A 22,918-nucleotide genomic window follows, 5' to 3' on the forward strand; every position below is an offset into this window, starting at 1 on the left:
TCGGGCGCGGCGAGTTGAGGATCTGAAGCCCTTGGGGAGCTCTCCCACCCGAACCCTGGGCACCCCACTGGTCAGGCAGGGCTCGCCTTGCAAACTGGGTGAGATGCCGCAGGAGGGGACGAGGAGCCTGAACTCGCAGACCTCCTTAGGCCATACGTTCCCACCTGACCTGTCCCTTCGGGCCGCGGCACCCCGACGGCAAGGATCGCTCTGGGACGCTGAGGCTCTGCGGCACCCCTACCCCATGCACCCAGCACGCCTGGCTCCCTGGCCTCACCTGCTCTTCTGTCCTCCCGGCCACTGCTCAGGCGTCTCCAGCTCTGCCTTCTCCTACCTCCTCTCCACGTAACTTCGCTTCCTCCTCCACCCTGCACCCCCCCTTCCCCCCACCAGAGGCCAATGTTCCTCGGGCCCTCTCTTTGTCCTTCACGCCCACCCTGGCTAAGCTCGGGCTCCTAAGGCTTCACCCTTGGTCCTTATACCCTTAACTTTCAAGCCTTTTCGTGGCAGCCCTAAGTGACCCCTGAGCGCCAGACCTGAGCACCACGCTGCAGAATGTTCATCTCCTCTGGCAGAGCCTGAGGGCCCCCGAATCCAGCAAGTCCAAAATCAAGCTCCTGTTCATCTCTGTCCCAAACCTGTGCCCTCTCCTCCTTCTGGGACTTAGTTATTGCCCTTACCACCCACCTTCATCCAGGAAATGCACCCACACCCTCCTCCGTCCTTCCCGACATCCAAATCGGTAGTGTCGCCAATTCTGCTTCCGGAGCTTTGCTCCTCTCCACCCTGAAGCAGTGTCTCAGGTGGGTTCCTCCTCACAGCTCGTTCCCATCGTCCCTCCCTCGTCTCTGCCCTGCGACCTCAGTCAAGTTTCTCTGGTCCCCACCAATGCTAGCATTCTAGAACACACCTGGCCATGCTATTCCCCTACCCCAAATCCTTTGCTAGCCGTCACCAGACAAGGTAGTTAAAAAGATTGCCAGGCAATGGAAAAGATGCTTGTAAAATAATGTTAAACAGAAACAATAAAAATAAAAAAATAATAAAACATGGAGGTGACTGCTAACGGATAGAGATGATGAAAATATACGAAATGTAGTAATGGTTGCAGAACTCTGTGAATATACTAAAAAAAAAAAAAACGAATTGTACACTTCAAATGGGTGGATTGTATGGTATATGAATTATATCTCAACGTAGCCGCAATAACAACAAAACCCATCAGCCTCCAACAGTCGTGGCCAGTCATATCTGCCTCCGTATAGCAAGAGCCACACATTTTCCAAAAGCATTTACAGTCAATGTCCTGGATGGGTGAGGTTACCGGAGGGGACTTTTTTCTCCATTTTCTAGGTGCTTTTGTTACTTGCACAATGGAAAAACCACAACAGCCTGATTTTATGTTAAAATATTGGAGAGCCCACAAATGCCACGCCCTGGCTATCTGAGATCTAATACACCTCCTCTACCACCCCACATTCCCATAGCACTCGACACAAACTACTGTTACCCCGTGGATGATAAACCGGAACCTCGGAGAGGTCAAGGAGCTTGACCAAGAGTATTTCCTTGGGGTGGGGGGGTGGGGGGATGGTGAAAGAGTCAGGGGAGGCTCCTTGGACAGGGGGCTCTTGCAGAGTGGGCAGAGCTTGGCAGTGAGGGGGTATCCTGGTGGGGTGCCGTGCCGGGCAGAGGTGAGGGCAAGGGGCTCACTCAGGGACAGCCGTGCCTAGGAGAGTAGAGCGAGGAAGATGGCCCGACCAGGGAAGGCTTCAACGTCGAGGATGGAGTGTTGGGCTGTTCTCCTGGAGGTGTGGGGCACCAGCCCAGGGAGGTGTCTGAGCAGAGCGATGATGGATCAGGGCATCATCTGGCAGCAGTAGCTGGAGAGTTGGCGGGACGGAAGCCAGCTGGTTGCTGTGAGTGTTTCCCGTACACTCTGCGGCCTCCAGGCCCTGGGCTCAGCTCCAGCATTTTCTGTGCCTGGAATCCCCATTTTCCTTTTTCAGAGCCTCCTTCGGGAAACTTTCCCCGAATCGCCCCAGGTAGGAACGCTGCCCCCAGTGCAAGGCTGTGCCCTAGCCCTGCCTGGGTTGTAGCCTGCTGAGTTCCACGTGACAGGAGTCCACCTCTGGACACCCACCAGCAGAGCCTCCCTCTTCTCTGTCCTCTCCCCAGCCGGCCCCCGCCTGGCACAGTGCCCTCCGCTCCACGGCCGCCCGCTCCTCTTCACCAAGTTTACGTGAAATGCATCGAATTTATCCTGACTCCATTAAACCCCAGCCCAAAACCCATGCTGGGATTTGAACTGGACTCACGGGGTCCTTGGGGGTGGCAGGAACGGCTGAGTCAATTGTTGAGAAAACAGGAGAAAGCGTGCAGTCTAGAGGGAGTCAAGTTTAGTCTCGAAAGCAACTGGGGTGCAGTGAACAGAGCCCGGGTCTCGGCAGCAGAGAACCCAGGTTTGATTCCGAACTCTGAGGCTGACCTTGGGCAAGTTAATTCACCTTTCTAAGCCACGGTTTTCTCACGCATTAAGATGGAATAACAAAACTTATCACAGGGGTCAGGCTAACAGGGGCTCACATCTGCCATGTGAGGGCATATAGCACCTGAACTCCTTGAAAGCTACTCCAGTGGCAGGAGCATTTGGATAAATTGGGAGTAGAGTCCTAGAAGTCCAAGTGGGGTCTTCAACTAGTGAAAGTGGAGGGGTACATTTTGTGAAGCAAATGACCCTCTGGAGACTTCCGGATGGCTGGCACCCATTCTCCTATCTCCCACTCCTGCTCCATCTTGCCTCAGCTGCCAGGGCAGAATCCAGGTGGCATCCAGGTGGCCCCAGAGCAGGCGCAATACTTAGAGATGTTGTCAAAGACCCAGACTCTCTCTGTCTTTTGGCTTTGCCATGTTTCATCTTGGGCTTATTGCCTCATGGTCACAAAGAGGCTGCCACTACAGCAAACATCACTTGCGCATGCCACCACATGAAAGCCATAAGGGAGCTCACTTCCCTGGTGGGAAAAGCCTTGGACCGCGCACTACTCTAAAACCCTCATGAGCAAATAGAATTATCATGAGAAAACAGAATTATCATGCCTGGCTTAGACCAAATATGGTTTAATCTGTGGGACGGAAGGAGAGGCTCACCTGCCCCAAATATGTCGCCATCTAAATAATGTTGGGGTTCTGTAAACTAAACAGAAAGAGAAGACAATGCACGTTGTTTTCCACTCTCTTGGTGACTGTCAGAGGGAAGTTTCAACTTATAACCTCCCAGACCTCACTGGCTTGTACATAAAGACGGGGGCACATCGGGAGTAAAAGTCTGCACTTCATTGGTTGTTACGTTTTCCTGACCTCAGTTACCACCAACCCAGCAAACACTTCTGGGTATCTGCAGAGGGTGTATTAGTAGTTCTGGAAGTTCTACTTCCCTCTGACATCTAAGATTTTATCACCGGATCAAGTTAGAGCTGTGTCCATGTCTTCCCAGGAGGCTCCTCGGTCTCTGATCAGTGGACTTCTGTTGGGTCGGTCTTGCTAAGTCTCCAGATGCAGGTCTGCACCGCAGAGAAGGACCCAGTAGGAGGCTACAGGTCAAACCAGACTCCTGTACATTCACACACACCCACACACACACCCCACAAATACTCAACACGTGGATTTCACGTTCTTGGACTTGGAAAAAGACCGTCTTTTATTTCTTCTGTACTGTGTCTCCTAGGGCCCTTGAACAGTATTCACAAAATAGTGAATATTTAATTATACTGTAGTATATTATTAGGTATTATTCCAGAAGTAAAATTATTCCAGAAGTAAAAGTAGTATATCTCAGCTTCCTCATATGTGAAATGCAACTGAAGGTTGCAATAAAAGTCAAATCATATGATAAACAGAGATTCACATTAAAAAGTATTCATTCTAGGGGTGCCTGGGTGGCACAGTTAAGCGACCAACTCTTGATCTGGGCTCAGGTCAGGATCTCCCAGTTTGTGAGATTAAGCCCCACATCGGGCTCTGCGCTGACAGTGTGGAGCCTGCTTGGGATTCTCTCTCTCTCTCTGCCCCCCCCCCGTCCTCTCTCTCTCTCTCTCTCAAAAATGAATAAATAAACCTTAAAAAAAGGTACTTATTCTATTAACGTATGAAACAACATCACACATTTATTTACTCTGCCCTTAGACAATCTGAGAAAATGCAACTTCTTTATTCTATCAATTGCCCTGATCTTCTTCCTGACCCCTGCCCCCCCCCTCCATCGGGCACTAGAGATAACTTAGATTTTCCAGTTTGCAAAATTTATAATAGGTGAAACTACCAGGATGACGGGCAGCCTCAAGATGACCGTTCTACAGCATTCCTAGAGAAGCAGTTTGGGTTGGAGCAAGACGACAGAAGGAATGGTTCCAACCAAAGAGCAGAAAGAAGTTTCATTGTTTGCTTTCTTTGACGTTCTTGAGAGACACTTCCTATACACTTGTAGAGCTTAGCAAATGATTAGTAATAGGTACTTGGGAACGAGGCAAATAAAGGAGGTGGTTAATATCTCTAGAAAAAAATGAAGTTAAACGAGGAAGAAAAGGCATTAATAGTACACACGTGTCTCAGTGTAAACATAATCATACCGTCATAATACTGTGAAGTGACACTTCACCAAAGTGATACTGACTCTTAAGCTTAAGAGGGTGTTTAGAGGGGCGCCTGGGTGACTCAGTCACTTTAGCGTCTGACTCTTGGTTTCGGCTCAGGTCATGATGTCCGTGAGTTTGAGCCCCGTGTCGGGCTCTGGGATGGCAGCATGGAGCCTGCTTGGGATTCTCTCCCTCTCCCTCTCTCTCTGCCGCTCCCCTCCTCGTGCTGTGTCTGTCTCTCCCAAAATAAATAAATAAATACACTTAAACAACAAGAAAAGAGGCTGCTTAGAAATATGTGCATATATATGTTTTTGGTTCCCAATTTTGTGTGGCCACAACTGGCACTTTGCGGGCAGAGACCAGGAGTGTTAAATGTCCTTTACAGTGAAAAACTGTCCCACCAAAATAGCAATATTGTCCTCACTGAGAAATTCTGATGTAAAAGTGAGTATTGATTTAATGAAAAATTGTGATGCAACCTTCTCGATGAAATGATAGTAGGGAGGTGGAGAAACGTATGTGTGTGTGTGTGTGTGTGTGTGTGTGCGCAGATTGGAGATATGAAAGATGTTTAACAGCACAGGTGCCTGAGGCAAGACCAGTTAAGGCTAACAAGAGGCCAGCCAGAAACTTGAAAAGAAAACCCAGAAAATGACACCTCCATAATGGGCTTTGAGAAGCTCAGACGCATTCATTGGACTATAGAAGGCCACGTACATCTGCGTATGCCCAGGAAAGACCCGAAAATACCGTAATCTTTTGCTAGCCGCTGACTTTGAGGCTATGTGTCAGCAGGAAATAAAGACTAAGACAGATTTTCTTAATCTGTCTGCCAGAGCACCGAAACTGTACAGGAACACATGCTCTGAGCCCTTCTGTAAAAGCCGGGAGACTTACGGTCTCAAGGCATTTAAGGACATCTCTCTCCGATCGTGAGCTGACATGACTAACCTAAATGAGCCAAGACTTCAGCTGCCACACATGACAAGGAACATGGACGTTACAGAATTAGTCCAGGAAATTCACTAAACAAACAGCAGCAGCAGCAACAACAACAACAACAACAACAAACAGCAGCAACTACACACCCTGGGGAGGGGAGAGAATCCGATTTTCGGAGTTGCCATGTTACATAATTTAAAGTGTCCACTCTTCAGCAGAAAATTATGAGACAGATATGTAAACAGGAAAACATGGTCTATACGCAGGAGAAACAGTCAGTAGAAAGTGTCTCTGAGGAAGCCTGGATGTTGGATTTATTAGATTGTGATTTCAAATCAGCTATCATGAACATGTCCATAGAATTAACGAGAATCATGTCTATAGAGTTAAAGGAGAGTACGGGAATGATGTTTCACCCAACAGAGAATCTCAATACAGAGACAGAAATTATGCAGAAGACCCAAACAGAAATTCTGGAGTTGGAAAGTACAATAACGGAAATGAAAACTAGAAGATCTCGAAAGCAGATCTGAACTGATAGAAGTAAGAACTGTGCTGAGTGTGGAGCGTGCTTGAGATTCTCTCTCTCTCTCTCTCTCTCTCTGCCCCTCTTCCCTGCTTGTGTTGTCTCTTTCTAAAAATCAAAAAAAGAAGAAGAAAGAAAATTTAAAGAAATAATGGTGGTAAACTCCCCAAAGTTGATGAAAAAAATAAAACCAGTGATACACATTTAAATGTTTTTTTTTCAACGTTTTTTATTTATTTTTGGGACAGAGAGAGACAGAGCATGAACGGGGGAGGGGCAGAGAGACAGGGAGACACAGAATCGGAAACAGGCTCCAGGCTCTGAGCCGTCAGCCCAGAGCCTGACGCGGGGCTCGAACTCACGGACCACGAGATCGTGACCTGGCTGAAGTCGGACGCTTAACTGACTGCGCCACCCAGGCGCCCCTACACATTTAAACACAGTATAGTCAAACTATCAAATCCAAAGTCAAAGAGAGTCAAGTCAAGTAGTGGCTACTAATATAGGGCAAAGAGACTTTAAGAAAAATAAGAATATTTTATAGTATTCAATCTATTATAAATACATATGGATATTTTTTAAATGTTTATTTATTTTTGAGAGAGAGAGACACAGAGTGTGACTGAGGGGAGGGACAGAGAGAGAGAGGAGACACAGAATCTGAAGCAGGCTCTAGGATCCAAGCTGTCAGCACAAAGCCTGACATGGGGCTCGAACTCATAAACTGTGAGATCACGACCTGAGCCGAAGTCAGCTGCTGAACCCACTGAGCCATCCAGGAACCCCAAATACATATGTATCTACTAATGGAGCTCCAGAATACATAAAGCAAAAAGTGTCAGAATTGAACAGAGAAATAGATAATTCAACAATCATAGTCGGAGACTTCAATATTCCCTTTTCAATAATGAATAGAACAACCAGACAAGTAGATAAAAGATCATCATAGAAATAGAAGATTTGAACAACACTATAAAACAACTACACCCAAGGGATATCCATAGAATACTCTATTCAATAACAGAATGCACGTTTTTCTCAAGTGCATGTGAGATGATCTCAGAAATAGACAATATTATAGGCCATAAAACAAACTTTAGTGAGCTTAAAATACTGAGATCATACAAAGTACGTTGTACAAACAAATGCAATGAAATTAAAAATCAATGATAAGTGGATATTTGGGAAATTCACAGATATTTGAAAATTAAATGACACACTCACAAATAAATGATCAAAGAAGAAATCATAAAAGAAATGAGAAAATACTTTGAGAAAACAAAAACCCAACACATCAAAATATATAGGAAATAGAGAGAGCAGTGCTTAGAGGGAAACTTATAGTTGTAAATGCCTGTGTTACATAAGAAGAAACAGCTCAGATCAGTAAGCAAACCTTCCACCTCAACAAACTAGAAAAAGAAGAGCAAACTAAACCTAACGCAGGCAGAAGAAAGAATAAAGACTAGAATGGAAAACAAATGAAATAACGAATAGAAAAACAATATAGGAAATCAATGGAGCCAAAATTTGTCTTTTGGAAAAGATCAATAGAATTGACAAACCTTTAGCTGGACTAATCAAAAAGTGTGTGTGTGCGGGGGGGTGGTGGAGAGACAAATTTACTAGCCTCAGGAGTGAAAAAGAGACATTACCAACCATACAGAAATAAAGAGGAATATATAGTAATACTGTGAGCAACCGCACACCAACAAATAAGATAACCTACATGAATAGACAAATCCCTAGAAAAATGCAAACTACCAAAATGGACTCAAGACGAAATTAAAAATAGGACTAAATCTATAACAAGTAAAGAGACTGAATTAGTAATCAAAAAACTTTCCACAAAGAAAAGTCCGGGCCCAGACGGCTTCACCGGCAAGTATTACAAAACACTTAAAGAAGAATTCTACCAATCCTCATAAACTTTTTAAAGCAGTTTCACAAAAAAAGAGGGAGGAACACCTCCCATCTCATTCTATGAGGCCAGTATTATTCTGATACCAACCCAGAGAAAGACAGAACAAGAAAAGAAAACTACAGATAGTCCTTATGAATACAGATGCAAAAATTCTGAAACCATAACTGGACCCAGCAACATATAGCAAGGATTATCTGCCATGAATAAATGGGATTCATCGAAGGAATGTAAGGCTGGTTTAACTACAAAAATCAATCTATGTCATATACCTTGTTAATAAAATAAAGGACAAGGTGCCTCAGTGACTCAGTTGGTTCAGTGTCTGACTCTTGAGTTTGGCTCAGGTTATGATCCCAGGCCCTGTGTTGGGCTCTGTGCTGAGCATGGAGCCTGCTTGAGATTCTTTCTCTCTCTTTTTCTCTCCCTCTCCTCCTCTCCCCTGCTTTCGAGTTCTCTCTCTGTCTAAAATAAAGAGAGACAGAGAGAGAAGAAGGGAGGGAGGAAGAAAGGAAGCAAGCAAGCAAGGAGGGAGGGAGGAATAAAAATCACATGATCGGGGCACCTAGGTGGCTCAGTCAGTTAAGTGTTCGACTTTGGCTCAGGTCATGATCTCACAGTTCGTGGGTGTGAGCTCTGCGTCAGGCTGACAGCGTATAGAGCCTGGAGCCTGCTTCGGATTCTGTGTCTCCCTCTCTCTCTGCCCCTCCCCCACTCATGCTTGCTCTCTCTCTCTCTCAAAAATAAACATTTCAAAAAAAATTTAAAAATCACATGATTATATCAATAGACACAGAAAACATTTTAACAAAAATCTAACATCCTTTTGTGATAGAAAACAATCAATGAAATAAAAACAGAAGGAAACTTCTTCAATCTAATAAAAACCATCTATGGAAAACTCATAGTCAATAGCATATTTAATGGTAAAAGACTGAAAGCTTTCCCTCTAAGATTGGGAATAAGCCCATGATGTTTATTCCTGCCATTTCTATTTACTGTGGTAAATTTCATTGTACTGGTGGTGCTAGCCAGGACACTGAAACACAAAGAAAAATGAAAAAGGAAGGGGGGAGGGGCACCTGGCTGGCTCAGTCAGTAGAACATGTGGTTCTTGATCTCCAGTCTTTGGGCATAGAGCGTACTTAAAAAAATAAATAAACATGGGGCACCTGGGTGGCTCAGTTGGTTAAGCCTCTGACTTTGGCTCAGGTCATGATCTCACAACTCGTGAGTTCGAGCCCTATGTTGGGCTCTGGCTGATGGCTCAGAGCCTGGAGCCTGCTTCGGATTCTGTCTCTCTCTCTCTCTCTCTCTCTCTCTCTCTCTCTCTCTGCCCCTCCCCCATTCACTCTCTGTCTCTCTCTCAAAAATAAATAGGGGCCCCTGGGTGGCTCAGTCGGTTAAGCGTCCGACTTCGGCTCAAGTCACGATCTCGCGGTCTGTGAGTTTGAGCCCCGCCTCAGGCTCTGGGCTGATGGCTCATGAGCCTGGAGCCTGCTTCCGATTCTGTGTCTCCCTCTCTCTCTGCCCCTTCCCCCCGTTCATGCTCTGTCTCTCTCTGTCTCAAAAATAAATAAATAAATAAATAAATAAATAAATAGACATGATAATAAATAAATAAATAAACAAACAAATAGGAATAAGAGGCACTCAGATTGGAAAAGAAGAAGTAAAACTAACTCAATTCACAAAGGCCATTATCTTCAATATGGAAAACTCTAAGGGATCCACAACACAACAAAACAAAACCAAAACCAACCGAACAAAAACCTATTAGAACGAATAAATGAGTTCAGCAACATCGTAGTATACAAGATCAATATGTTGTACAAAATATAAAATCAATTGTATTCTTATTCAATAGCAATGGACAATCCAAAAATGCAGTTAAGAACACATTCCACTTACAATAGCATCAAAAAGAATAAAATTCTTAGGCATAAATTTAAAGAAGTGCAAGGTTTGTACAACGAAAACTATAAAACATCACTGAAAGAAATTAAAGGACACTTAAATAAATGGAAAGACATTCCATGTTCATGGATTGGGAGACTTAAAATCTTGTTAAGATGGCAACACTATTCAAACTGATCTATATGTTTGGTATAATCTTTCAAAATCCTTGCTGACTTCCTTGCAAAAAATGACAGGATAATCCTAAAATTTATATGGAAATGCAAGGGACCCAGCATGGCCAAAACAATCTTAAAAAAAAAAAAAAAAAGCGCGAAGTTGGAGAACTGACACTTTCTGATTTCACAACTTCCTGCAAATCCACAGTAATCAAGACGATGTCGTACTGGCATAAAGGCAGACATATAGATTGCTGGAATAGAATTGAGGTTCCAGAAATAAGCCCTTACATTTACAGCCAGTTGATATTACTGAAGGTCCCATGACAATTCAGCGGGAGAAAGAATAGACTTTTCAACAAATGGTGCTAAGACAACTGGACAGACTCATGAAATAAATAAATAAATAAATAAATAAATAAATAAATAAATAAATAAGTAAATAAATAAAATAAACAAACAAATAAATAAAAAGAAGTTGGACCACACACAAAAAGTAACTCAAAATGGGTCAAAAAGCTAAACAGAAGAACAAAAACTATAAAATTCGTAGAAGCAACCACAGATGTAAATCTTGTGACCTTGGATTAGGCAACAACTTCTCAGATGCGACACCAAAAGCTCAAGCAAGCAAATAAAAAAATGTGATAAAGGGGACTTCATCAGAATGTGAAACTTTTGCATGTCAAAGGGCACTACGAAGACAGTGAAAAGACAGTGCACAAAATGGGAGAAAACATTTGCAAATCACGTATCAGATAAGAGTCTGAATATACCCCTTATATACCTAGAATATATAAGGGACATTTCTGACTCAATGACGGAAAGACAAATTAGCCAGTTGTTTTTTTTTTTTTTTTTTTTAATAGGCAAAGCGTTTGAATGGACGTTTCTCCAAAGAAGACACACACCCGAAAACAGTCCCATAGCTTGTAAGCTGATGCTGTGCACACAGGTGAAGGGGCTGAGCGACTGGACGACTTTCCCGGAGCCACCACACTCAGCTGGTAAGTGGCAGGGCTGTCCCATAAAAGCAGGTCTGTTTGCATTCCAAGCTGCCCTCCCAGCAATGCCCACACCTGCCCCACGCAGAGACATCTCCCTGTAGCTCCTTGGTAAGGAAAAGGGCACTGAAGTCTTTGTTAGACGTGTGGTTTCTTTCCAGTATCAGTGGACTTGAAGGCCATCAGACCTCACGTTACGCAGAAAGGCGCCGGGGAAGGCTTCCAGAATAGGCTGAAGAGCTGCCCCAGGGGTGACTTCCGGCTCAGGCTCTTAGCAGAGGCAGGCGGCTGAAGCACGAGGCTCCAGGGGGGAAAGTGCCTGGTGAGATAACACGGGATTGAACCCGGACACCCGGCCTCGCTCCTGCTTTCTTTCCCCCCTGTGTGACTCCCAGAAGGCGCCTCATTCTGCTCTGGGTCCAGCCCAGCATACACCCCCACCCTAGCCAGCCGCCTTTCCTTCAACGGTTGGGGGAACAGGAATGCGAGGAACAGTCACCATCCTGGCCCCGGGGAGGCCACCGCGTCTCTTTCCTGTCACCTGTGAGCCTCCCGCCTCCTCAGTCTCTTTTCTGGGAAGCTTGGTCTATTTTCCACCGAAAGCTGAAGCTGCAAGCCTACCTCGCTGTGTCCTGTCTCTGGGGACTTCTGCGATTCCTTCATCTGGAATGAGACACTTGCTTCTGAAGCTGATTTCAGAGACCCCGCGTGGAATATGTCAGTTTTCCCCAGTGTGGTTCGTAAAACACGTCACGTGAGGAGGCTGAAGGCGTCCTCAGGAAATTCTAGAATCCATTAATCGGCTTTTCACTGCATGTTTAGGCTAGTCATCCTCCATTTATACCTGCTAGTTACTTCACTGCTCCCAGAAGGGTAGAACATTACCCAAGCCAAGCGCTCAGTACGGTCACTACCAAAGATCTTGTCGCATCTTGGCACTTTAGTTCCCCAACGCTAACCGCCCTTGCGGGCTTGCCAGCAGAACCCGGTGGGGCCGTAGCATGAATCACGACTGGTCTAAGCCAATCAGACAATCCCTTCCCCCCTGCCAGCGATTGGGCTAAGGAATGGTCACATGACAAATTCTGGCCAATAGGATTCAAGGACAATTACATGGTGAGGTTTGGACCTCCTCCTTCCCTTCCTGCTTTGGACGCTGCTGTGTGTATCTATCTAGAGCTGTGGCAGCCCTCTTGCCACGGCGAGGTAACAAATCTGATGTGAAACCCAACGCGTTGAAGGTGATGGTAGAAAGATGGAGGCAAGAGCTTGTGTCCCTGATCACATCTTTGAACATCCCAACTGCCCCCAAGAACAGCTTGCTCTGGACTTCTTATAACACTATAAATGTCCCTAAAGAATAAGCCCCTGTTGGCCCATGTGTTTCTGTAACTTGCAGCAAAGCATCCTATGGAATTCAGAGCCACACAGATGTTTTGGGTCAAGGGAATCTTGGTTCTTGGCTCATCCATTCACACAGAACCTCTTGGAAGAGAACGAAGGCCAGGACCCCAGAGCCTAGTCTCCAGGGCGCAGCCAGCTCTCAGGACAGGACTGGGATCATGGCTTCATCTCTTCGCACCTTCGTTTCCTCAAACCATGAAATGCCAAAGTTAAATCCAGTGACCTCTAAGATGTCTTGCCTCTCTGACCTCCTGTTAATCAGAGTCCAGCACAGAAATCCTTAAAAATTTTTTTTATAAAGATATATATTTATTTCTGAGAGAGAGAGAGAGAGAGAGAGAGAGAGAGAGAGAGAGAGAGAGAGGGCAAGCAGGGGAGGGGCAGAGAGAGAGAGAGAGAGAGAGGGAGACACAGAATTCAAACAGGCTCCAGGCTCCGAGCTGTCAGCACAGAGCCCGAGGCTGGGCTCGAACTCGTGAACCGCCAGACCATGACCCCAGCCCAAGTTGGACACTTAACCAGCTGAGCCACCCAGGCGCCCCCAGCACAGAAATCCTAACTGCTGCATTGGCCACAGGAAACACAACAGAACACAGTGGGGGCCAGCACCTGTTCCAGCCTCAGCTCAGCTCCTACTCTGTTCTTCCGGGCATCTGGGGTGACAGCATGGATTCTGGGGAAGATGAAAAAATCACCAAAGGAGAATTGTCACCCCTTAGGAATAAAGGTCGTCCAGGGGCGCCTGGGTGGCTCAGTTGGTTGGGCGTCCAACTATTGATTTCGGCTCAGGGCATGATCTCATGGTTCACGGGATTGAGCCCCACGTTGGGCTTTGCCCTGACCGTGTGGAGCCAGCTTGGGATTCTCTCTCCCTTTCTTCCTGCGTCTCCCTTGCTCAAGCTCTCTTTCTTTCTCCAAATAGAGAAATACACTTTAAACAAATAAATAAAGGTTGTCCAAGGGTGGGAAAGTAAACCCGGCCTTCTAGAGGCTCAGGATAAAATCTGGTGGTGCTGGCCATGGCCAGATCTGGTGCATCTGTTGTTAGCGTTTTGTTTTTATATATTGCCAAAATGATATGCGCTCACAGTAGAAATGTAAACTTACAAATGTTTAAGATAGTAAACGTGCCTCTCCCAACCTCCCTAATTCCACCCTCCCACGGTTCAGTTTTGAGTACTGTTCTGGATATTTTTGTGTGCTTATACAAACAAAATGCCATGTATTATAGAATCAGAGATACCAGTGATGACATATCCTGTTACAACGTGAAAAGGATATGCAATCTGGGATTAGTGAAATGGAACATATGCACTTACACACAGAGAGATTTTTTGAAAAGCCAAAGTAGATCCACACTTGTCAAGAAGGCTGTTTTCAACAGGTTCTCTTTCTGAGAACACATGTTCTGAGAATACATCTTTCTGTTAGATGCCTACTATTCCATACTATTGGACACACACATTTTATTTTTTATCCCTCTTCTGTTCATGGAAATTCCCAGTTTGTTTGCATAATTTTTGCTATTGCTCTTTTTTTTTAAAATGTTTATTCATTTATTTTGAGAGAGAGTGAGGGAGAGAGAATCCCAAGCAGGCTCCGAGCCATCAGCATAGAGCCCGATGTGGCACTCGATCTCACGACCCTGAGATCAAGACCTGAGCTGAGATCAAGAGTGGGGCGCTCAACTGACTGAGCCACCCAGGTGCCCCTCTTTTTTTTTAAATGAAGTAGGCTTCATGCCCAGCAGAGAGCCCAACATGGGGCTTGAACTCACAACCCTGAGATGAAAATCTGACCTGAGATCAAGAGTCAGACCCTTAACCAAATGAGCCACCCAGGCGCCCCTGCTGTTACTTCTGTCTGTAGCTCTTCCTGAAAATCCCTGAGTACTTCTGTGGGGTAGATTTCCAGAACTGGGAACGCTCTATAAAAAGGTTTAAATAATTAACATTGTTATGTTAACATTTAATGTATGCACATTGCCACATCACTCTCCAGGAAGATACTGCTCATTTATCCTTTGCCAACAGTGTATGAGAGTATCCATGTCTGCATAATTTGGCCCAAAGAACATTATCAATATTTTTCATTTCTTCCAATCTGCTAAGTAAATGGATGTATCATTACGGCTTTATTTCACAGCTCCTCACTTTCTAGTGAAGTCAAATCTCCCTCCATTATTGCTAATACTTTGCACTTTTTTCCCCCTGAGAATTGCCTGCAAATCCGTTTTTGTTTTTTTTTTTTTCTGGCTGGATTGTTTGTCTTACCCATTTTGGAGGCCTCTTTGTATATCAGTTATTATGTAGTGAATAGTATGTATTGCCTGCTATGTATTGCAATTTTTTTTCAGTCTCTTTTTACTCTTTTAATTTTGGTTAACAGTGTCTTCTGTCATACAGAAGTTTTTCATTTTATGTGGTTGAGCATGTCAGTCTATTTCTCCATTTATGGCTTCTGGGTTTTGTGTCTTACTCAGTAAGAATCTAATTTGCTTTTTCTTTTCTTCCTCCTACAGCAGCCGCAAGGCACCCACCTGCGCTGTGGTGACGGGTCGTCTTCTGTCTTCCCCCTATGGGTGGAAACACCTTCTTGCTCAGATCCTATGTCCCCCATCCTAAGTACTTACGCCCTTCTGGACTCTTCTGATTTACAAATTTATTTTTTTTTCTCTCTCTTCCTTTGCTGGTACTACACTTTTGAAAAGCACTGCGCCTTGGTGGCATGTTTTGGTATCTGGCCGGGCTTGTCTTCCTTCACGACTCTTAGAATGTTCTGGACCTTATTCTCTGAGCTCAGACGCCTTTGCCAGGCTCCCAGCAGGCACTGAGTGCTCAACACTCAGGTGACTATAATGGAGTTCAGCAGACACTATTTTCTCTAAATGAAAAAATCTGGACATTTTAATGATAGTTTTGAGATCTGGTGCTTGAGATTGAGGTCAGGAAAATAACCATAGTGCCTGGGCCGGCTGTTTGTGAGCGTTTTGGCTGGTTGCTGAGCCCCGAGCTAAGCTAACTGCCCATGGTGCCCTGCTCCACCCGATGCAAATCGCCACCCTTGGGAATTCGGATGTCTCCGTGTGAGACCCGAGTGTGGCACAGGAGTCCTTCCTGCGAGGCACCCGTGAGCAGCCCCCCACCCAGGGTTGCTCCGGAGGCGCGGGCACTCATCTCCTCAAATCCTCACCCACCCTTGTTCCTCCTCCTGGGCCAGAGCCCCTCGCAGAGCCCTGGGGTCAGGAGACAGATTCTGATCCAATGTGTGGCCACGAGGCCGTGGAGTAGCCTGAGTTTCCCCGAGCTGACTTTTTTGAGAAACCATTTTAGCCATTTCCAAGCATACAGTTCAGTGGCATTAAGCACATTCACGGTGTTGTGCAATCATCACTGCTACCCGTCTCCGGAACTTTCTCATCATTCCAAACTGATACCGTCCCCATCAAACACTAACTTCCCACCCACCTGCCCCCCAGCCCCCAGAACCACCCCTCTACCGTCTCTAGGAATCTGATGACTCCATGTGTCTCCTCTAAGTGGAATCCAACAGTATCTGTCCTCTTGTGTCTGGCTTATTTCACTTCGCACGATGTCCTCAAGGTTCATCCATGTTGGGACATGGATGTCAGCATTTCCTACCTTCTTATTTTTTTTTAATGTTTATTTATTTTTGAGAGAGAGAGAGAGAGCAGGGGAGGAGCAGCGAGAGAGAGGGAGACCCAGAATCTGAAGCAGGCTCCAGGCGAACCACGAGATCATGACCTGAGATGAAAGTCGGAAGGATATCCTACTTTTTTAGGCCTGAGTAATATTCCACGGTGTAGACAGACCTCATTTCTACCTTTGGGTCATAGTGAGTAATGCTTCTGGAAGGGGGCAGGCGCCACGGTGGCTTGGGGACAGGATGGAAGGAGGGGAGGACGGTGCTTCTTGGCCACCCCCACAAGAAAAGCAGCCCCCAACCAGACCAGGCCCCCAGGAGCTGGGCAGACAACGGCATGTTCAGTATCTTCTTAAATGATGCCCGTTACAGCCCCAGCTCGTCTTGGGATCCACCCCAGGGCTCCTGGGCTTGCCTGGGGGTTCCACTCCACTGACTCCTCTAGAAAGGCCTCCTGACTCTCAGGCTTTGGAGTAGATTCTGTCTCGTGTTCCACACTGTTGTGATCTCCACGTGGCTCAAAACATTCTGTCAACCGGTCCAAATGTCCACCGCTTTCTGACCCTCACATTTTTCCTGGGAACTCATGGCGTCACCAGAAAATGTCCCAAATCCTTGACCTCTTCTCTGAATGTTCCCATCACCCTCTCACTCTGAGGAACCAGCTCCTCTCCTCCACCTGCTTCCCCCACTCTCCCAGCTCTCCCAGAGGGGGTGGATTTTGTGTCCCTTGTCCTGCATCCCAGGGGACCCGAGCTGACCGCTGACCGTGTTCCCCTCCCCCCCCCTCCTTCCATGATAAAAAAGCGTTCCTCTCTGAAAAGCGAGCTTCACACAACAGCACCCTCTACCCTTCCTCGCACTCATCTGCTTCCCTTCCGGCCACTTTGCTCACCTCCCGGGGTTGTTGGACGCCCCCCTTCCCCCCCCCATTGCTTTTCTCTGCCCAGATGCCCCTGTCATCATTCTCAGGACCTTCCTCAGTGTCTTTCCACGGACCCTCTGGCTTCCGCTTCGCAACTTGCTGGTGGGCTCGCTTTCCCTCGCACCCGCGCGAGCCACCTCCACCCTGGTCATCCCACCTCCGAGTCATGGCCAGTAGCCGGACGGGCCGCAGAATTTCTGCTCCCATCACTGCCTCTGCGTTTCCAGGCGTTTCCTCCGCCACTGCCCCGGCTCCACCCCCAATCCACCTGCCCTCCCGGCACCTGCCGTGGGATGGCCCACAGCACTGCCCGCCCGGGGCCTCCCCACTGCCTGGGCCTCCCGCTTCCCCGCGCCCCCCCCCCCCCCCGTCCCCCGCCGCCACCACCCCCCCCAGGCCTGCCCTGCCCAGCCCTCCCAGCGACCCCTCCTTTCCTCTGTTCCTCTGCACAGCAAAACTCCAAAGCAGGGTCTTCGCTGGCCTCCGCGTGCTCCCCGCACACCCTCCTCCATCTGGCACGGTCGGCAGCCTTTGTCACGTGGTCACTTCCTCCTAGAAGCTTCTGGCTTCCGATGCCAGCGCCCTCGCCCGAGACCCCCTCGGCCTCTCCCCCCCCCCCCCCCCGCTCCACCCGCAGCAGCAGCCCCAGCGAATCCCTGGCACCCGCTGCTGTGCGTGGGAGGACCCCAAGAACCACCTTGCTGGCGGTTTCTCTTTTTTCTCCTGGGCTCCGGACTCCTGTTTTTCCCAGTGGACCCCGCTTTTCCACCCAACCTGACTCCCGATTTCTCCTCCAGTTCAGTGAGCGGCCCTGGCGGGGCGGGGAGGAATCAAATGCTCAGTTCACACGTGTCCGTGGGTCAACCTTGATTCCTTTTTTTTTTTTTTTTGATGTTTGTTTATTTTTGAGAGAGAGGGAGAGACAGAGCGTGAGCAGGGGAGGGGCAGAGAGAGAGGGAGACACAGAATCCGAGGCGGGCTCCAGGCTCTGAGCTGTCGGCACAGAGCCACGGGGGGCTCCAACCTGCAAACCGTGAGATCATGACCTGAGCCACCCAGGCGCCCCTTGATTCCTCTCTTTCATTCCCGGAATCCAGTTCAAGCAGGTCTGCTCTGCTTGAAACCAGCCCTGAACCTACCTGCTTCTGCCAGCATCCCGTCTGAGCTCCCTCCCCTCTCACCTGAACTGTCCCCTCGACCTCCTCCCCAGGTTTATTTTATTATTTTAACTTATTTTTATTTTTATGCTTTTGTCTCACTACGATCGCTTCTGTTTGACTTCCAAAGAGCATGTTTAAGAATATAATTAGACTGCGTTCAGAACCCTCCAATTAGTTCTGAAAAGGCCTGGGAGGTTCTTAGCTACCTACTTCGTCCAGCCAGCCGTCTCACACATTTTGCTGCTCACACTGGCCTTCCTGCTATGTCCCCAACACACACACACACACACACACACACACACACACACACACGGCTCTGCCCTGCTCCCACCCCAACACAGCTCATATGTTCCTGCCACAGGACCTTTGCACATGCTGTTCCCCCCAATCCATCAAGCGTTTCCTGCCATTTTCATATGGCTCCCTCTCCTATCTTTCAGGTATCTGTTTTGTCACCTACTCAAAGAGGCTTTCTGTGACCATCCTTCCTAGATGAGCATCTGCCCCCAGTGACACCCTAGAGTTTCTCCCTCTGCTCTGCTTTTCTTCCTGATGCTTATCAATACCTGACATCTTGTAGATTCCTCTGTTTCTCATCTGCCTCCCCTACCAAAATGTGACTCCAAAAGGACCCCGGCTGAGCCTGCCTTATTCGCTATTGTATCCCCAGCACCTGGCATTCTGCCTGGCACAGAGGAGCCATGGAGAACATTTGCAGATGAATCTAGGGTTGCTCAGAAATGCGAGGCTGAAAAGCACTGAGGTAAAGAAAACAAACACCGGGCTATTGCTTATTCAGAGACAAACGCAACCAGCCATCTCAGCCAATAAGCCAGTGTTAAGTTCTCCCCTACCAGGCGTTACCTGCAAATGTATCTGGTTTTCAGATGTTTACAAAGGAGGTTACAATGACCAACTCAGGTCATTTATTGAAAAATGAAAAGTTAAAACGCTTTTAAAAACAGAAATAGAACATGGTCAGATGCCAGGACCAGCTGCCCAGTGAACTGTCACATCAACAGCGACAGGGACGTGGCGGTGGGGGTGTGGGATTTAAATTCTCACGTAACATGAAATGGAGCATGCTTAAAACTGATAAAGTGAATACAGAGCTGTGTACATTACTATTTATAAATATGAAGGTAAATCTGAACAACGACTTTGAAAAGACTGGAAACTCGCTAGCGATGCCCAGGGGAAGCTCAAATAAATAATAAATAAATAAACAAATACTATGACTTTCTAACTATGAGCTTGTATTATGGTCAAAAAAGTAAATATGGGTGCCTAGGTGTCTCCATCAGTTAAGTGTCCAACTCTTGATTTTGGCTCAGGTCGTGATCTCAAGGGTCGTGAGATCGAGCCCCGTGTCTGTGCAGCCCATGCTCTGTGCTGGGCATAGAGACTGCTTAAGATTCTCTCTCTCTCTCTCTCTCTCTCTCTCTCTCTCTCTCTCTCCCTCTCTGCCCCCTCCTCAGCTTGAGCTCACTCTCTTTTTCTCAAAAAAACTAAATATACTTACTAAAACATAGATAATTTCATGCTCAACATGTATACCATGATATATCCCAAATGCACCCAGGGTTTAAAATATAGCAATGAAAATTCTGGAGGAAAACCTGGGAGTGCTCCTTTATAACCTTGGGCCAGGGAAGAACTTTCAAGCTTTGACTTAATACCCAAATGCATAAAAAGTAAAGACAGAAAAATTTAAAACCCTGCATGGCAAAGACAAAACACCAAAAGCAAAGACTAACAACCAGCCGGGGAAACTATTTCCATCTCAAATCACAGACATCTCTTTAAGGTACGAAAAAGCTCCAAGGTACAATTTCTAAACACCCAGTAAAGAATAGTGGCGAAGGATATATGAGAAGACAATTCACAGAAAAAGAAACACGAATAGGATTTAAAGCATAGTCAGCCTCATTCAGAATAAAATGCAAATTATAATGAAATTCTGATATCACTTCTCATCTATCAGATGGGCAAAAACCCAAAGGTCTCATAACACGCTCTGTGGGCCAAGCTGTGTTGAAGAGACACCTCCTCCCTCCTTGCTGATGACAGAAGCCCATCCAGTTCTTACAGAGGCAATTTGGCAGTTTCTATCCAAAGCACAAATGCATGTACTTTTCAAGGCAGCAATTACACATTTGAAACTTACGCAGATGAACCTATCGATATACGTGTACATTAATAACTACAGCATTGTTGTAATTAATTGCAAAAGACTGAAGACAACCTGGGGCACCTGGGTGGCTCGGTGGGTTAAGCGTCTGACTCTGGGTTTCAGCCCAGGTCATGATCTTGAGGTTCATGGGATCGAGCCTTGGGTCTGTAGACAAGGCTGATGCTCAGTATCTGTGGGGGGCCCTGTGTCCCAGTGTGCTTGGGAGAGCTGACACCTTTAACCTCCATGTAACTAATAATAGAGACCCCCTACTTGCACTCCCCAAAGTGTCCCAGTTTGGAGGATAGATCATATGGCCATCCCTTTGGGGACTAGATAAATAATTTATGTTGCCCCAATACAGCAAAGTATCGGACAGCAGACACAGAGAGAGGATGCTCTCTATGTATTGACAGGGAAATCTCTCCAGATACACTGCTAAGGGAAAAGAAATAAGCCACAGAACAATGTACACAGGGTGCCACTTTTTCGGGCTAAAAGTGGGTGGAGCTGGGGGCACCTGGGTGGCTCAGTCGGTTAAGGGTCCGACTTTGGCTCAGGTCATGATCTCACAGTTCGCGAGTTCGAGCCCCGCGTCAGGCTCTGTGCTGACAGCTCGGAGCCTGGAGCCTGCTTCGGATTCTGTGTCTCCCTCTCTCTCTGTCCCTCCTCCGCTTGCACTCTGTCTCCCTCTCTCTCAAAAATAAATAAACATTAAACATTTTTTAAAAAGAGGGGGTGGGCATGTAGGGGGTTAGATATGATACCATTCACATTTGCTTGTACATGCATGACACTTTGGAAAGAAATACAAAATAACTCATAACATGGTTATCAGTGTGCATTCGAGAGGGGAGAAGAGACTGTGTGGTTGGGAGATTTTTCACTGTACACCTTTTCATAATTTTTAATTTTTGAGCGAAGTAAAAATAAGATTTTGAACTTATTCAAAGAATTAAGCTTTAAGATGCAAAAGAATATACATGGTCTAGGTCCTTCACAATGTTGATTCTTCCCTTCTTTTTAGTCACAGAGCCTCAATTTTTAGCCAGCCCCACTGCTCTTCACCTAAAAATTACATTTCCCAGACTCTTTTGCAACTAGGTATAGCCACAGGACTAAATTCTGCCCAATGAAATAAATATAAGTGGAAATGTTACACGGGTCTTCTAGAAAGACTCCAAAGGGACAGGGCAGTCTTCCTTAATCCTATCACTTGGAATACAGTTGTGATGACTGGAACTCCGGCAGCCATATTAGATCATGAAGACAAATGCCACCCCCTTAGGGATGTCAAAGTGGAAAGGAGCCTGGGTCCCTGATGATTTTATGATTCTAACATATCATCTTTGGACTTTTTACCTCTGGACTTCTTTGTTTGTGGGAAATAAATAAGCTTCTTATCTTGTCTAACACCGTATTTTTCAGGTCTCAATCCTTGCAGCTTAACCTAATCCTGATATATAAGTGCACCAGTGCACCAATAAAATACCAAAAGGCTGTTAATTTTGGTAAACCATTTTTTCTATGATGCCAAGAGATTTTTATTTTCTTTGTGCTTTCTGGTATTTTCTGTACTAAGCATCTATTTTAATAACAATTGTCACTTTATTTATTTTTAAACATTTATTTATTTTGAGAGAGAGAGAGCATGAGTGGGGGAGTGCTAGAAAGAGAGAGAGAAAATCCCAAGCAGGCTCCGCACCCTCAGCACAGAACCCGATGTGGGGCTTGAACTCATGAACCGCGAGATCACGATCTGAGCCGAAGTCGGATGCTTGACAGACTGAGCCACCCAGGCGTCTGAACAATTGTCACTTTAAAACAATAACCTCTGCATGATTATAGCAAATGAATCTCCCGGCTTCTGGTTTTGTGGCAGGAGAATTTTCATTTCACAGGAGATGGTGATGATGGGGGGTAACATCTGTCAAAGCCACTCAGAGGGGCCCTTTTCTGGTGGCAGTGACTCCATTACACCTTGGCTGTCACAGGACAGGCTTAGGGTCTGCAGGGTGAGGAACAGCCACCTGTTGCTTTAAATCGTGAACAGGACCAGGGCACCTGGGTGGTTCACAGTTGGTTGAGCATCCAATTTCGGCTCAGGTCATGATCTCGCGCATGATCTCGCGGTTCATGGGTTCGAGCCCCACATCAGGCTCTGTGCTGACAGCTCAGAGCCTGGAGACTGCTTCAGAGTCTGTGTCTCCCTCCCTCTCTGCCCCTCCAACCCCCCCCCCCCCAAAATAAGTAAACATTAAAAAAAATTTTAATTGTGAACGAGACCTAGAAGATGCTCAGTGCCAGGTCTGATGCACATTTGCCCAAATCCCCTGGCTCTACTTGTCTGCTCTCTGCTGGGAAACAAGTTTGCATTGTCTGCAGACATTGACTGCAGGGGAGAATCTGTGTCCACAGGCCATGGACGATGAGGGTGTTGTGGGCTCCCCGCTGACTCAACCTGGGAGGGGTTGGAGTCCAGCGTTGG

The sequence above is a fragment of the Lynx canadensis genome, chromosome E1 (assembly GCF_007474595.2).
Source record: "Lynx canadensis isolate LIC74 chromosome E1, mLynCan4.pri.v2, whole genome shotgun sequence".
Lineage (NCBI taxonomy): Eukaryota > Metazoa > Chordata > Mammalia > Carnivora > Felidae > Lynx > Lynx canadensis.